This window comes from Syzygium oleosum, unplaced genomic scaffold (assembly GCF_021117445.2).
Source record: "Syzygium oleosum isolate NSW1041296 unplaced genomic scaffold, Sole_v2.1 Sole_v2.14, whole genome shotgun sequence".
Taxonomy (NCBI): Eukaryota; Viridiplantae; Streptophyta; class Magnoliopsida; order Myrtales; family Myrtaceae; genus Syzygium; species Syzygium oleosum.
The window spans coordinates 1,840,794-1,856,621 of record NW_026607498.1 but is presented as its reverse complement, the minus strand read 5'-3'; positions in this window follow the sequence as shown (position 1 = coordinate 1,856,621).

Genomic DNA, 15,828 nt, shown 5'->3' with positions numbered 1-15,828 from the left:
GACGAGGGAATGTTTTGAGCCAACCGAGACCGGTCTATTTGATTGATCGTGTCCGAAGGGCACTAGTGACAGACCCTCGCAATTATATGACAACCGAGGTCGTCCCGGGTAGAGTGAACTTAAACGTGATTTGACTTAGTGTCGGTCACGGGTCGAGAGCGCGTAATCCCAATGAGCCACCCGTTAGCCAGAGATAAGCTAAAGTCGCGATTGTTCGATCTTAGTCATTTCTTGGAATTCGGGCCCGGGAATCGAGAATTTTGAAAGTGACAATTTTGAGCGGCCGATGACGTTTTTGGCTTGGCCAACCTTGGGGCTACCCATTTCTGCAAAAAAATGGATTTCGGTTCGGGGCCGGAAAAATTACAGTTTTGCCCCTGTGGACACCGATGTTGGATTTTGAGGTCGTTTGAGGTTATTTTTCGAGGCTAGTGTCATTTTGGGGTGGCCACGCGCATTTAGAGTTGTTTCGGTCAAAAATTGGAATTTTGGCTCGAAGTGAAAAATAATAATATTTTATTCCTGTGACTTTGCAATCGATTTTCGAGGGCTTAAGAAGCTATTTTCACGATTCCGACGCCATATTATGTTGGCCACACCCATATGGAACCCGTATGTGCAAAAATTGGAATTTCGCCCCGGGACCGGAAAAATGACCATTTTGCCCCCGGGCCCGCTTTCAGCCTGAATTTTGGGAAATTATTTGGGATTATTATTATTGATTTTTTCAGCTGCATTATTGGGCCTTGGATAATTTTGCCCCTCAATTATTGGATTGGGTTAAACTTAGACCGTCAGATCAAGGGTAAAATGGTTAAAGTGCGTAGGATCGCGACACGTGGCACTTGGGGCTGTCATATTTGACCAACTCTCTCTCTCTCTCTCTCTCTCTCTCTCTCTCTCTCTCTCTCTCTCTCTCCCCCAGCCCCATTCGGCCAGACCACCAACAGCAGCCCCTTCCCCACGTTTTCCTCCTCCTCCTTTCTTCCTTCATTCTCTTCCTTAGCCATTTCCTCCCATTGCTGCTGCTGCTGCTGCTGCTGTTCCGCCCGTTTCAGCCACCCATCCAGCCCGTTCGTCTCGCCTTTCTTAGGTAAGTGACCTTCCCAAATGTCGCCTAGGACCTCGGGTATTGTTAGGCTTGTTTAGGGCTCGGTTTATGGTGAGTTTAGTGGCTTGTTTGCTCGGTGGTGTGTGTTGGCTGATTTCCAGTTAGGTTGCTGCTGCGTCGCTGATTTTTGTTATTTTTACTGTGACTTGTGTGGCCCGAATTTGAGGAAGTGTTCTGCATGAAAGTTGTTTCCAACATCTTGAAGTATAACATATTTTAATTTGGGAATTTTTGGAAATCATTTGATTCCATTCGGAAGTCCATCTTTGGACCGAAATAAAACTGCCCGATTTACTGTTCACCCGACCTTCGGGTATGTTCGAATTTTTATAAATTTTTCCAGGCCTATTTTCAAAATACTTCCTTGACGGAAATTGTTAGGAGCATTTGTAGCTATAACATATAAAAATTTCAAGATTTTCCAAAATGATTTGGGTACCGAATGAGTTGTATTTTGATGGCCTGAGGGGCTGTCTGAGCGAACCGGATTTCATCTGACTTTGAGTGTTAAAACGAGGTGTTTACGGTTAGAACTGGGTTTCGAGTTCTTCACGGAAAATGTTCATTGAGATGTTTTGTACAACATATTCAAATTTCATAATTTTTAGAGTTGGTTTACTATTTATTTCAAATAGATTTCTGTCACTACGCAACTGCCCAGTTTGGACCTGGTTTAGGCGATTTTGTGACTGTTTTAGGGGCTGTTCGGGACTGATTTGAGTGACTGATTATTTGGTGGTTGCGGACTGATTAGGCGAAGAATTTTGAGGTTTAGGGAGCTTGGATTAGGGCTGTGATGTTGAGGTTTGATTGGAATTAATTTGTGCGATTAATTATTGGAATTGTGCCTTGAATGGAAATTTGTGCGTGATTGTGCGATTTGTGGTAGTTGGCTGATTTGGGATTGTGTTTCGGGTTGTGTACGTGTGGTCGTATATGTCACGTGTGTGGCCGTGAGGTGTGATGGTGTGGCAGTGCGATTGCGCAATATGTTCGCGTGCCAAGAATGTGTGATTGTGCTTTGGGATCGCGTGTTATATGTGTATGATTGTGCGGTGTGCTTGCGTGGTGAAAATGTATATTTGCGAAGTGTATGTGACTTGTGAATTGTGCGTGCAATGTGGAATTGTGTTGGGTCATGTGGTTGCTGGTCGTGCGTAAGTGTGGTTTGAGTGGAACGAGGATATGGAAATGTGGTTTGATTGGAAAGGTCCGTCCTGAGGCGTGTACGTTACGCGGGACGATGCCGTCCCTGACGAGGTGACGATGCCCGGCCTGACGAGGTGTCGATGCCTGACGTGGTCAGAAGACCGTTGGCCTGATGCGTTTTACGCGGGCGCGGTAGAAGGAAAGTGTGTGTAGGATTCCGTCCTGAGGCGTGTACGTTTACGCGGGACGATGCCGTCCCTGACGAGGTGACGATGCCCGGCCCGACGGGGTGACGATGCCTGACGAGATCAGAAGACCGTTGGCCTGATGCGTTTTACGCGGGCGCGGTAGTGGTGGAAAAGTTGAGAATGAGCGGGAATTGGCTTGAGATGCGAGGTTTGAGAAAGTGACGCGTGGTGTGAGTTGGTGTGCGAGCGTGTTTGTATCGCGTGGTGTGATGCTCGATTATGGGGTAAAAACTGCTAGGCATGGTATGGGACGTGCCCAAGTGGGTTTTGCTCTATAATCGGGGCACGCGCGCGGCTGTGATGTATTTTTGTGGCATACTGGCTGTGTGGTTGACTAACGTGCAGGGACGTGCATGAGGAATTCCAGGTAGGTTCATGTGTGATTGTTAGATTGATTGATCGTTGTGTGAGATGCGTGATCTGTCTGGCGGTACGTGAGTGCCTACGTGGGGTTTGAGGTTGTACACTTATTGAGATTCGTCTCATAGTTGTATAATCCACAATTTTAGACCCCCAAGCCGTAAACCCGGGAAGTTCGCCTCTTCTTTTTGAAAGTTCGACCGCTTTTGGTGCCCGGTGGAATTGCAAGCGATGCCTAAGAGGTCTTCCGAATGATCGAACCAAGCGAAGTGGGAATATGAAGGAAGGAGGCGACCATTAGGTTTTTCCCTAGGCCATTTTAGGGGTTGTTTGACTTGGGTTATCCGATAGTGAAGTTAAGATAACCAAACCCCTGAACTTTTGTTAAAACGGTGGTGGAGGATGCTCATCTGTATTTATGTTTGTATATTCGGTGCTGTATGATTATGTTGTTTGATTGTTATGGTGGTCTACCCCGTCGTCGTCATCTTTCTGTCCGGGGTTTTGTTATTCGCTTCCGCATGTGGCACTGATGTTTGGGTTGGGTCGGTGACGTTCCTGGGACGTCGCATCATTTCGACCGGAGCAGGGGATGTCGCGAGCTCGATGGGGTTCGGGGCGTGACATCGTCACATTCAGAATCTAGTCGAGCCAAACAATCAAAGAGTTTTTCCTCTGGCGCATGGGAAGAGAATATTTTTTTTCTTTACCTTAATAACTTCATAATATTGTTCAAGTTTGTTTTTTTACCTCAGCATTTCTAAAAAAGTTAAACATTGAATAGAAAGAGATGTTCCTTGACCTTTAGCTTAAACCTTTAAAAAGGATTGAATAACCAAACAAAAGAAAAGAAAAAAGTTAAAATCAAAAGGAAAAGTAGAGTTAGCCTTAGGAAATAATACAAATCAAAAAGATAAGTCCGGCTTTTTTTATTAGTGATAAATATCACAAAAAACCCCAAACTGGTACACGCAAGACAAATTTACCATAAACTATTTTTTTTACCACGATAAATCCCAAACTGGTACACTTGTCAAAAAATTACTTCAAACTAATTTTTTTTTACCACCAAAACCCCAAACCAGTACGCCTGTGACAAGTTTACTCTCCGTTAACTTCTGTCAAATTTTACCGTTAAACTTGCTGATGTGGATGACACATGGTGACGTGGTATGGTGATGTGCCAAGTCCACATGAAAATTCATAGGATTAATATTATGAAAAACTCCAAACTAATATAGTCAAATTGTCACAAGTGTACCAATTTGAGGTTTTTCGTGGTAGGATTTCCAAGTGGACTTGCCACGTCACCATACCATGTCACCATGTGTCATCTATATCAACAACTTTAACGGTAAAATTTGACAGAAGCTAACCAAAGGTAAATTGTACCAGTTTGAGGTTTTTTGTGATCAAAAAGTTGTGGTAAATTTATCACATGTGTACCAATTTGGGATTTTTTGTAGTCAAAAAATTAATTTGCGCTAAATTTGTCATTTAGAGCCTAATTCTACTCATTGCGCATTGATGAAATAACCATTCATCATATCTTGAATAGAGTCTAGATTTGAGGATGTCACAGTATTCTTTCTCTCCCGAGAAGAAAAACAATGAGAAGGAACTTAAGGGCTTGTAGGTAGAGAAGTAGACTCAACATCAGCTTCGGCTAGCTATCGGTAAGTAGGCAAGTGTAGTAACCTCTCACGCCTAGGGTGATGCAAGGGAGCCTCGGATACTGTGATCGCACAGTGTCTATTAAATCAGGGGTACTTGGTCAGATGTCGGTTGAATAGACACTACGCGAAGCATAGGCCAGCCAAGCAGGAGCCGAAGCTCCCTTGCATTACCCCAGGCTACTACACCTGCCTACCCAGCAGTAACTAGTCGAAACTGACATGGAGTCTATCTTACCCTCCTCCTCGGTATGGTGGAGAGATCTCTCTATAAGTTCTCTCCGTATTCCTCCTCTTCCGGGAAGAAAAACAAAGGGAGGGAACTTAGGTGCTTGCAGGTGGGGAAGGTAGATCTTGTAGTTGTGGAGATATAGTTTCTCGTAACCTAAATTGTAAATGCTTTATCCTTTAATTTTCCAAATTTTTGCATAGATAATAAATATTTGCCAATCTATCAGTGTCGATAAACTAGATTTTAGACTAGATAGTACAATAGAATCAACACACGAAGGATAATTCAGTTGCCAAATCTAGTGTTACTATAAAGAGAACTTCTAATATTGCATTTCCAATACTCATCCTAGATGTCTCTTATTATATATATTTCTTGAGTATCCATTATCTAAAAGAATTTTCAAAGATCTCTCGATAATTTATTGATGAAAATTACCTAGTTGTTTCTACTATAATCACTAGAATTTGTGTGCTACGCAAAAGAGATGCGTGATTTTACTCGCTTATAGAAAATGAGATTTTTGCAATAGTGCAAATTTATCGAAAGTTTCGGCATGAAATCTAGAAGTAAAAGTAATGAAGTTTACAGATGATTACATACAAAATTTCATTTGACTATATATAAATAAAAATGTTAACTTATTGCATATGACGAACCCAAAACTTTGTAAAATAAACAAATGATGAATTGTGTGACCTCAAGGTAAGTTTTCCTTGAATTGTGTAAAATAAGTTTCCTTGAGGTTACACAATTCGTCATACCCTTGTTTTTCAGCTCAAAACTTGAACGGGGACTCTATGTCCAGAGACATCTTTGAACTTATTTAGCATATGTGAACTTCTTCGTATTGCAAAAAAAAGAAATTCCAAATCCAAATTACAATCACCGATATATTCAAGGACTCATAATGTTTTAAGGGAATCGCACTCGTTCATTCCCGCATATACTTGCAGCCCTCCTCATTAAAAAATTGATAGAGAAGCACATTTTAATTATCTATACTATTCTGTGAAGTGGATCGGACCTTCTACTTTTAAGGGATCATAATCTTTTTTTTTTTCTTCCGCAAAATATTCATAAATTGTTATTTTGAAAATATTGTATCAATGGACACATAATTCAATTTTTAATCTGTAAATCCAATAACTCTTATCCCTAAGAGGACCTTGAAATCTTCCTCATTTGGACGGAACACAGTATCTGCAAATCATATATTTAAATTCAGGAAAATAACTTCATCATAAAAAAGTCAATGACCATTTTCCAACTAGGACTGGACGACGCTCGGACACACAATCCACGAGACGAGCATATGACACAAACCAAAAGTACTCTTTTGGGATCAGGTTAGCCAAATGTCAGGAGCTCAATCAAAACTATAGACTTGCCTCTCAGCCTTCCTGCAATCCTTTCTATCTTATCCTAAGAAATTGATACTTATCGCACTGCTAACAGGCTTAAAAACTACCTAAATCTCTGGTTTAGCTATTGCCTTTCAATGTCTCATTATAACAATGGTGCAAGTTCCTGCAGTTGATAAGGAAAGTGGACGTAAAATGCACGTATAATGCACACGTGCAATTTTCCACTTACTTTTTTACATTTGGAGTTCTTTTGTTTTAAGTGTATACGAAACCATTTAAAAGAGATCACCGAAATGAAAATAACAATGAAAATAATTTTATCTATAATCCACTTAATTTGAAATTAAGTTATGAAAAACAAATAAGTGATTAAGCCTCTGCGGATGACACTCTGGATTGGACGCTAGGTCCACGAGCTCAGGCACCTCTGTCGGTGCCTTAGCTGGCGCCTCCATGGGCGCCGCAGCCTGCGCTGCTCCGGGAGATTGATGGCAACGTGTCCACCACCACAAGAAGAAGAAGCCGCCAAGGAATCCAATGGCGGCTAGTACGATGGTAACTACCATCGTGATGTGGCGCTTACCACGGTCGTGGTAAGGCAGGGGAGGCGCCTGAAACTGAATGTCTCCCATGTCGGAACAACAGTGTCTGCAATCATAAAGCAAACGAATCATCTATGAGTAATGACAATTGAACACCACTCCGGCCATCACCGTTCATTGAACAGATCAATCACTTACGCCAGACAACTATGGAAGCGATTAATACATGAGTTAGAGGGACAAACCGACACAAACACCTCGAGGAAGTTGGAGAAGGAGACAAGCTTTTACCTTGTGCAAGCGCTGAGAGGCGTGAGAGAGGCGCGAGAGAGATTGCAGCCTGAGAGTGAGAGAAAGAGGCTGAACGCAAATGAGACCCATTATGGCGTGCTGCCCGCGGGCTCCGTCACTTAAACTCTTAAATATTCCAAAAACACATCGATCTCGCCCAGATAATGATGGCCAACGATCTTCTCAAAGTGTGTGGTACCGCATCTTCGGGCGACGGCCGTTGCAGCCAAGCTCCCCCGTCGCCTTCGTTGCGCGATCCCGATGCCGTCGGGCTCGTCAAACGGATGACGACGTGAAGAGGGCGGTCGTAGGGGATGTTCAGGTCGAAGAACCTGCGTCGTTGGCGAAGGCGAGAGAGTTCTCTGGTATTTAATTATTTGCAGGGTTTTGTTACGCACTCAGACGTCGAGGAGGAGCTTTCTTCGTTCGGCCAAATGAGCTTGCTTACAAAACTACGGAGTAAGGAATGTTGATTTACGTATTCTGCGTGTTTTAATGACTTCACTGCGGAAAATTTCATAGCAAGCATCATGCTAAGTATCGAAATTATAAATATGTGGTGCAGATTCTATAAATCAAAAGGGCGGGGAGAGACGGCGAAATCTCACGCCGGTCCCGAAATTTTCAATTTGAGCTATAATTATTCGGCACTACCCGTGGCACATGGGTCCAATATTCGTCTCTTTCATGCTTTTTGCACTCAATGGATAAGAATCCGCAATAATATACATTAGAAAATCACCGGCACTAATAATAACAAAAAGGAGAATTAATACATGTAAAAGTGAGTTTATCAATATAAGCTTGAAATGAAAATGTAAATAGTATCGTTAGCCTCGTCTCTTCTCTTACGTCCAATCTCATATTATTAGCGATACTAATAATTGAAAAATATTAAAGCTAGAGCTTAGAGAATGTTCATTTTTGTACACAGTACATGGCACATCACTTAACCGCTTTTATTGCCTCGTGGCAAGACACATGGCACGTTTCTGCCATGTGGTCCACACATGAACAATGATTATCATAGCTTATTGATTTTATAATCTTCAAACACCTATCCTTTGCGGAGCTTAAATTTCCAAAAATAAATGAATCAAGAGAAAGTAACTCAAATATATTCTTATACGATATATTTTGTGTTAAACATAATTTCTTAAACGATAGAATTTTCTATTTAACTAAGTATGAAATAAAGAGCGCAATGCATTTCATTAAGCAAAATTTCTTGAATGATGCAAATCTTTGTTCTAATGATATAGTATCCTTAAATAAACCAGATATAATTAACTAAGACCGAAACAAATGATATAGTTCATTTAACTCGGGAAAACTTTAAGAAAAATAAATATACAACTTATTTGAAACATGCCCATTGCATTTAATTTATATTTATTTCATTATAGGTTATATAATTTGAATTAAGTTCTTTTTACATAATTAAAGAGAAGTTCATAGGCTTTACCCACAAATTTATTGTTCAACAGCTTTTTGTTCTTTGATCTTACAATTTAAATAGAATTTAAATAAGGGATGGGAAGGGATGGTCTTGAGTAATAACTTAGCTATTAACATCGCATGAAAATTTCATTTAAAGAAATCCACGTACTCTAAGATATAAATAAATTTGAAATTGGGAAGAAGCTGATAGTAGACAAGTTATTCTTTCCTACTTTTTCATATAATAGTCTATTTTAGCTAAATTGTAGGTTTAATGTTTCGATGCTCAATGGGTAATGTACAAGTAAAATGATTGAGACTGTTAACTAGAAGGAGAATAGGAAAGTACATTTACGAATTCGTCTAACTAGTTTACTATCAATACCGTCACAAAAGAAGACATTCGTTCGAAGGTCGTGGCCATAAGAATCTGAAAAAAATGGATCATGAATTACTGAATAGATTGATATTCACCATATCAATAATTATGTGGAGATGGGCTAAACTAATCACATTAATCTAATCAAGTAGTATAACAGGATATTGAAGAATGTCACGAGGTTTACCCGAGGCGGGTTTCTTCGTCATAAAAATAAAGGGAAAAGTGCCAAAAAAGTCCTAAACCTTTTGCATTAGTGCCAATTTAGTCCTAAACCTTTTTTTGGTGCCAATTCAGTCCTGAACCTTTTGCATTGGTGCCAATTTAGTCATAAACTTTTTTTTGGTGCCAATTAAGTCCTAAACCATTTAAATTGGTGCCAATTCAGTCCTAAACTTTTTGTTATTGTGCCAATTTAGTCCTTCCGGCCAATTTTGATCGAAATTTGCTGACATGGACGCCAGTCGGTTGGTAACCGGCGCTGACGTGGACAACTTTAATAATATTTTAATATTTTTTTGAATTTTTATTTTTTTCCTTTTTTTCTTTTTTTTCCACTTTTTTTTTTGGGTCTCTCCCCCTTCCTCTGGCCGGTCGCCGGTCCGGCAATCGGCCAGAGGCCGGCGAGCTCGACCTCGCTGACCACTGTTGAGGGCGGCCTCGCCCGGCGAGGGCGAGCCTCGCCATGGTCGGTCGAGGCTCGACCTCGCCGAATCTAGCGAGGTCGCTGGGCAAGGCTCGACCTCGCCAGATCCGGTGAGGTCGGGCCTCGCCCGACCATGGCGAGGCTCGAGCCCTCGCAGAGGGCAACGGCGAGGGCGTGGCAAGGCCCGACCTCGCGCCGGATCCGACGAGGTCGAGCCTCGCCCGACCAAGGCAAGGCTCGAGCCCTCGCCGGGAGGCCCCTGGCGAGGGCTCGAGCCTTGCCTTGGTCGGGCGAGGCTCGACCTCGTCAGATCCGGCGAGGTCGGGCCTCGACCGACCATGGCGAGGCTCGCCCTCGCCGGGCGAGGCCGCCCTCGACAGTGGCTGGCGAGGTCGAGCTCGCCGGCCTCTGGCCTCTGGACGGTCATAGGACCGGCGACCGGCCAGAGGAAGGGGGAGAGACCCAAAAAAAAAGTGGAAAAAAAAAGAAAAAAAAAGAAAAAAAATAAAAATTCAAAAAAAATATTAAAATATTATTAAAGTTGTCCACGTCGGCGTTGGTGACCGGCCGCCGGCCGGCCGGCGTCCACGTCGGCAAATTCCAATCAAAATTGGCCGAAAGGACTAAATTGGCACCAAAACAAAAGGTTTAAGACTGAATTGGCACCAATTTAAAAGCTTTAGGACTTAATTGGCACCAAAAAAAGGTTTATGACTAAATTGGCACCAATGCAAAAGGCTTAGGACTGAATTGGCACCAAAAAAAGGTTTAGGACTGAATTGGCACCAAAAAATGGTTTAGGACTAAATTGGCACTAATGCAAAAGGTTTAGGACTTTTTTGGCACTTTTCCCTAAAAACAAATTAGTACTGAATTTCATACTTCTGAAGCGATTTGAAGAATTTCATATTGAAAGCGTCATTTTTTCCTTTTTGTTCAATTTGAATTGACGGTTTTGAAATGTGATTAGACTTTAATCAACGAACTCCAAAGTGTGTTCTTGAGTTTTAATCTTGGCAGGGCATGTTCCGTTTCTCCTTTTCCATTTAATGATTTGACTAAATTGACATATGATCCTGCAAGTCAGCTAGCTAGAGGGCACTTAAGCGAAATAAGTTCCAATCTTGAAGTAGCAAAAGGAAGCACTTGCCATTTCATATGTATTTGATCAATGTATGTGCAAACAAATTGACATATGACCCGGACAGTGACGGGCAGTGGTCGCGTAGCCAAGAACAAGTCGGGGAGTCGTTGGAGTCACCCGGTGGCTTGTTGACGATGCACTTGTAGGTTGCGGCCGAAGGTGTGTCGGGGCTGTGAGAATCTGCGCGAGCACTGGGCGTACTTGTCACGCCCCGCACCCTACGAGCGCGCGATCACCCCTCGATGGTCGATCATTGAACGCGACGTCCCAGGACGCGTCGCCGACCCAAACGAACTACGCAAGCGGAAGCGAAATAAAACAACCCGGACAATAACATATGACGAAGGGATAGCACAAAACAATAATTCCAAATACACAACATCAAAACGGAGTAGTGGTTTGGATATCCTACTTCACTATACAAAAGAGGGGCACACAAAAATATGGGGCAACTTGACTCGTCCTCCACTCCCGAGATACCCTGGTGGCGTCTCCAATCAATCACGGTCGCGGATCTGAAATGGTTATATAATAACCGTGAGAACGAGTCTCAATAAGCAACCCCCTATACCCCACGTAGGCCAATGCGTACCTGACAAGTCGTACATGCAATCTACATCTATCCCATAACATATAAAATAAAATCGCATCCTTATACTTACCTCACCATCGAACCCATGCTAACACCGCACGTTAGTCATAACATGGTAATACAGAATAGTAACTAAATAGCACATCGCAATTGCTCAAACGCCAACCACACTTGCACGCAATTCATCTTACTAATTCGACCACACATTCAACCAGCCAATTCAATCACACTCTACCAGCCAATTCAGTCACACTCAACCGGACATTTCAATCACACTCAAATCGCATGCGTGGCCGAACATCTTTCACGACCCGCGCCCGCGCCTCAGGTCCATTCTCACCGCCCGCGCCACTCGCGCCTCAGCCCACTTGGCACACCGGCCATTCATGCTTTCACACGGACCGCCGTCAACACGTCCCAAGTCCGTAGCCCTCCGATCAATCCGGGCTCAATTTCCAATGACCGACGTAAATACGTCCCGGTCCAACACACCTCTAACGGGCCACCGTCAACACGTCTCAAGCCCGCATCCATTTGGCACACCGGCCATTCATGCCTTCACACGGACCGCCGTCAACACGTCCCAAGTCCGTAGCCCTCCGATCAATCCGGCTTATAATCGACAGGCATGCACACGCCATTCAATTCAATCAATTTCACGCCAATTGCATTAAACCATCCATATTCACAACTCACCACGTCAATCCACAAACCCGACGTTCAAGTCGGCCACGTACGATCACCTAAATCATGCACATCATTTTATCCAATCCAATTAGCACAATTATATCATAATATAATTAAATTAAATCACGCTCTAACCGTTCTAAACCCAAGACAAGTCATAAAATACCCAAAGTACTAGGTAGGGTTTAGGAAGTCACTTACTTCAATTTGGCTCGGGAAAACCCGCACGGGCTCAAAAACGGGCCTGATGAACAAAGGCCGAATGAACAGAACGGGCCCCGATGAACAAAGGTTCGGAATGAACAAGTAATGGGTCTCGGATGAACAAGGTTCGGAATGAACAAGACGGCCCTTGATGAACAAGGCCCCCGATGAACAAAGGACGGGCCCCGAATGAACAAGGACGCCCTCCCCTCGGCCGAACCGTACGAGCAAGGGCGCGGGCTCGGCCACGGCTCCTGGGCACTCTCGGGCTGGCTGGGCAAGGTGGTCGCCGGGCTAGGTGGTGGTAGACGGGCACGACGGCGGCCGGTACGGCGCGCGCGGCTGCTGGTCGAGGCGGCGCCGGGAGAGCCCAAAACAGGGAGGCGTCGGGGAGGAAGAAAAACAGAGGAAGAAAGGTGGTGGCGGCCAAGGGGAAGCGGCAGGGTCGGCGGAGGGGGGAGAGACTGGGGGTGGCGGAGGCCGAGCGGCGCGGGCCGAACGACCACGGCGGCGGCGAGCTTGAGCCGAAAGGAAGGCGTCGGGAAGAGAGAAACAGGGGGAGAGGGGGGAGCGCGGCGGCGGGAGGTGGCACGGCGTCTGCGTGGTCCGGGCGACGGAGGACAGGCCGGCGGACGGGCAAGGCAACGCCGGACCACGGCGGACGCAAGCTTGGCAAGCCTCCTGCCGCGTGCGCCAGGATGTGGCCGAAGACAAGGGACAAGGCCGACGAGCGGGGGTCGCGGGGCGACGAACTTGGCAGGCATTGGGTGACCGGACAGCGGCGAGACGGCAGCGATGGCGACGGGCCGGAGGCGAGCCTCGGTCGGGTCGCCGGGTGGTGCGAGCAGGCGTAAACGATCGAGCGGCGAAGGAGGAGGAAGAAGAAGAAGAAAGAAGGAAGAAGAAAAAGAAAAAGGAAGAGAGAGAAGGAGAAGGGATGGGTCTGACACAGGGGAGAAGGGATAGACGTGCGCAGGGGGAGGTGACCGGGGAGAGAGAGAGAACAATAAAAAAATTTAACTTCAATCAAATATTAAATGCGATCTGATGATCCAAATTCAAAATCGAAAGCGATCTACCGGTCCAAAATAAGCCTCGCATATAAAAAGGGACAAATGCCGAATTAATTAAATCAAACTATATCGAGGGAGGTCTACTTGTCCGAATTCGCACCCGGTCAAAAACTCCCCTTTTTCCATTATTCCTGACAATCTCAACGCTGGCTACGATAATATTGACACCGTCCAATTTATTTCGTCCAGAAACTCCCGAAAATCGACTGTCAAGTTCGGGGTCTAAATAACGGCCAAATTCGATCGAGCGCGATTCTAGCGAAATCTCAATTTTAAAACAATAACCGAGAGTGATCAGTTCCCGGGCGAGATTTTACTATAAGCACACTGACGAATTACACGTTTTATAAATCCCAACTATGGGCCGAAATTCGGAATGTCACAGTACTCGTTCGAAGAAATCACCGAGACCGCTTGGGAGGAGACCGGAGATGATGGTGGGATGCAACGATAATGTGATCCACGTACTCTTTACATTTCTCGATATGAGCATTGACGTAATGAATTGTGCTCCTTCCCCCTTGTTCTTGACAGAAGGTGCCCTTTTATAGTGGCTCTAGACACCTCTCTTTCTTTGCAAATCTCTTAAGTTTCCTTTTCTCTTGATTCACGCCATTGCACGGCCAGCCCGTTTGTGCATCCCAATCAGCTCCTTATTTTGATTTTGCCTCTCAATTGCCGTCAGTTTCCTTTGTCTTCGGCCGTGAAATTATCATTCATGGACCCACGAATTCCTCCATTTAGCTGGCTATCTCTCTCATAAATTACGTTTCATTAAAATTTCCGTAATTTTTGGAATTTAATACAACCACCCATGGCCGACTTGATGCAAATATGCATAATGCTAAACGTGTTAATCTAAAATACTATTAGCGCCTAATGCAAAGAAATACAACAAATTGAAACAATGCCATATCAGTGTTTTGTTTAAGGGTCGACTTCAACCCCTAATTTTCATGCGATAAAAGACTAAGTGGGAAAATCAAAATTTAGGTGTCAACAAGAAGCTGGGACAAACTTTTGAGATTTCATCTTCCATTTGTGTTCTATTGTATGTGCAGTTATGATGCATTTCTGGTTCGTTGTCATCATCTTCTTGTCGTGACTCATTATTGCTTAACAAAGATATGGAGAATACTTCTTTTGCAGGATTTAATCCTCATGTATTCATTTGATATATTAGACTTGCGGTGTGATATTTCAGTTATCACTTATTTGGACAAAACACAAACAAATGTGTATCAGTGACTCATTTCTTTAAGGCAATAAATAACCTATCATTTCTCAATCTCACGTGTCAAACGACAGTGTATATCTTCAGAACCTTCGATACGCATAGTATGCATTGCACGCGCTGATTTCAGTGAAGGGTATGGATGCATGCAGCCAATCTAGGTAATTGGCTTAATAGGCGAAACTCATAGAGGAGGCCTCAACACGTGATGCGATTTTAGCTTGGGGATTGACTTTTTGTGAACGATGTATGTATCTGCCAAGTGTAGGAATTGCATTTATTATTTCGTGCTATTGCTACCTTTGTCATTATTAATTGTCCGAGCTGTTTCTATTTGTTTCCGCGCGTGCCTAATCTCTGATGTTTGGGTTGGGTCGGCGACGTGCCTGGGACGTCGCATTCAATGATCGACCATCGAGGGATGATTGCGCGCTCGTAGGGTGCGGGGCGTGACACAATTAGCACTATTTTAGAGCCTAGGAGAAATCAAGAATTACATATACAACCACATTGCACTCATTGAACTCAACGTGGTAAGTGAGACTCTTGTTTCCTACGATATGTTTATTGTCAACAAGCTAAGGATGCGAATGAAAACTCAGTTATACGAAGAAAATGAGATGATAAAACCTAAACTTGCTTCAAACCAGCTTTTCATACTAGTCTCAGTATCCCTACTACTGTTCTTTTTGGATAATGTGTCGGTAGCTCTATGGATCTAAAGCTTCTGTCGAACATCTTAGATCTTGACTTTAGGTTGTAAAGGCACCCTAACTTAGCCTTAGCTGATTTGGTTGTTGGGTTTGTTGTGTTCTTGATTACTGCCCTAATACGTCGGTTCAGTGACATCACAAGGGTTTGGGCTGAGTTTGTCCCGATGAGCTTTACTCACGAAAAGAATCATGATTGTTAGTTAATATTGTGTTTTTGCGCTCAATAAATCCAGCAGGGTATGAGGATGATGGTTATGCTGATTAGTGATTAGCACAAAATCATATTTGAGATGTTAATGCTGGTACTTGAAACAATATGACTAGATAACCAAGTGTTAGGATCAAGGGCTATTGCAAAAACCTAAAAATCCTCAGAAAGGTGTAATTTTATTTTTATAGATAAAAAGTTCAGGTATAGGGCACCAAGGAGGTAGAAACCCATATATAGAAGGAGTTCAAAAAACTGAAGCTGTACACAAAACAACTCTTAAAACCAAAAGGGAGCTCAAATACAAGATGAATCATCTCCACTATATCAACAAAGTCATTAACCAACTGTACCAACCGCGTAGGACTTTAGGCCAAATTTCGATAACGATAGAAATGGGAGATTTCTATCCATGAAAAGCACTCTTTTTTCTTGTTGCAGCTGTAAACGAATGCCCTGCCAAGCCCAAAGTTCTTGCTTGATAGAACATCTGGTAAACCCAAGCTAAACCCGGTGCAAGCATAGGAGACTGTCC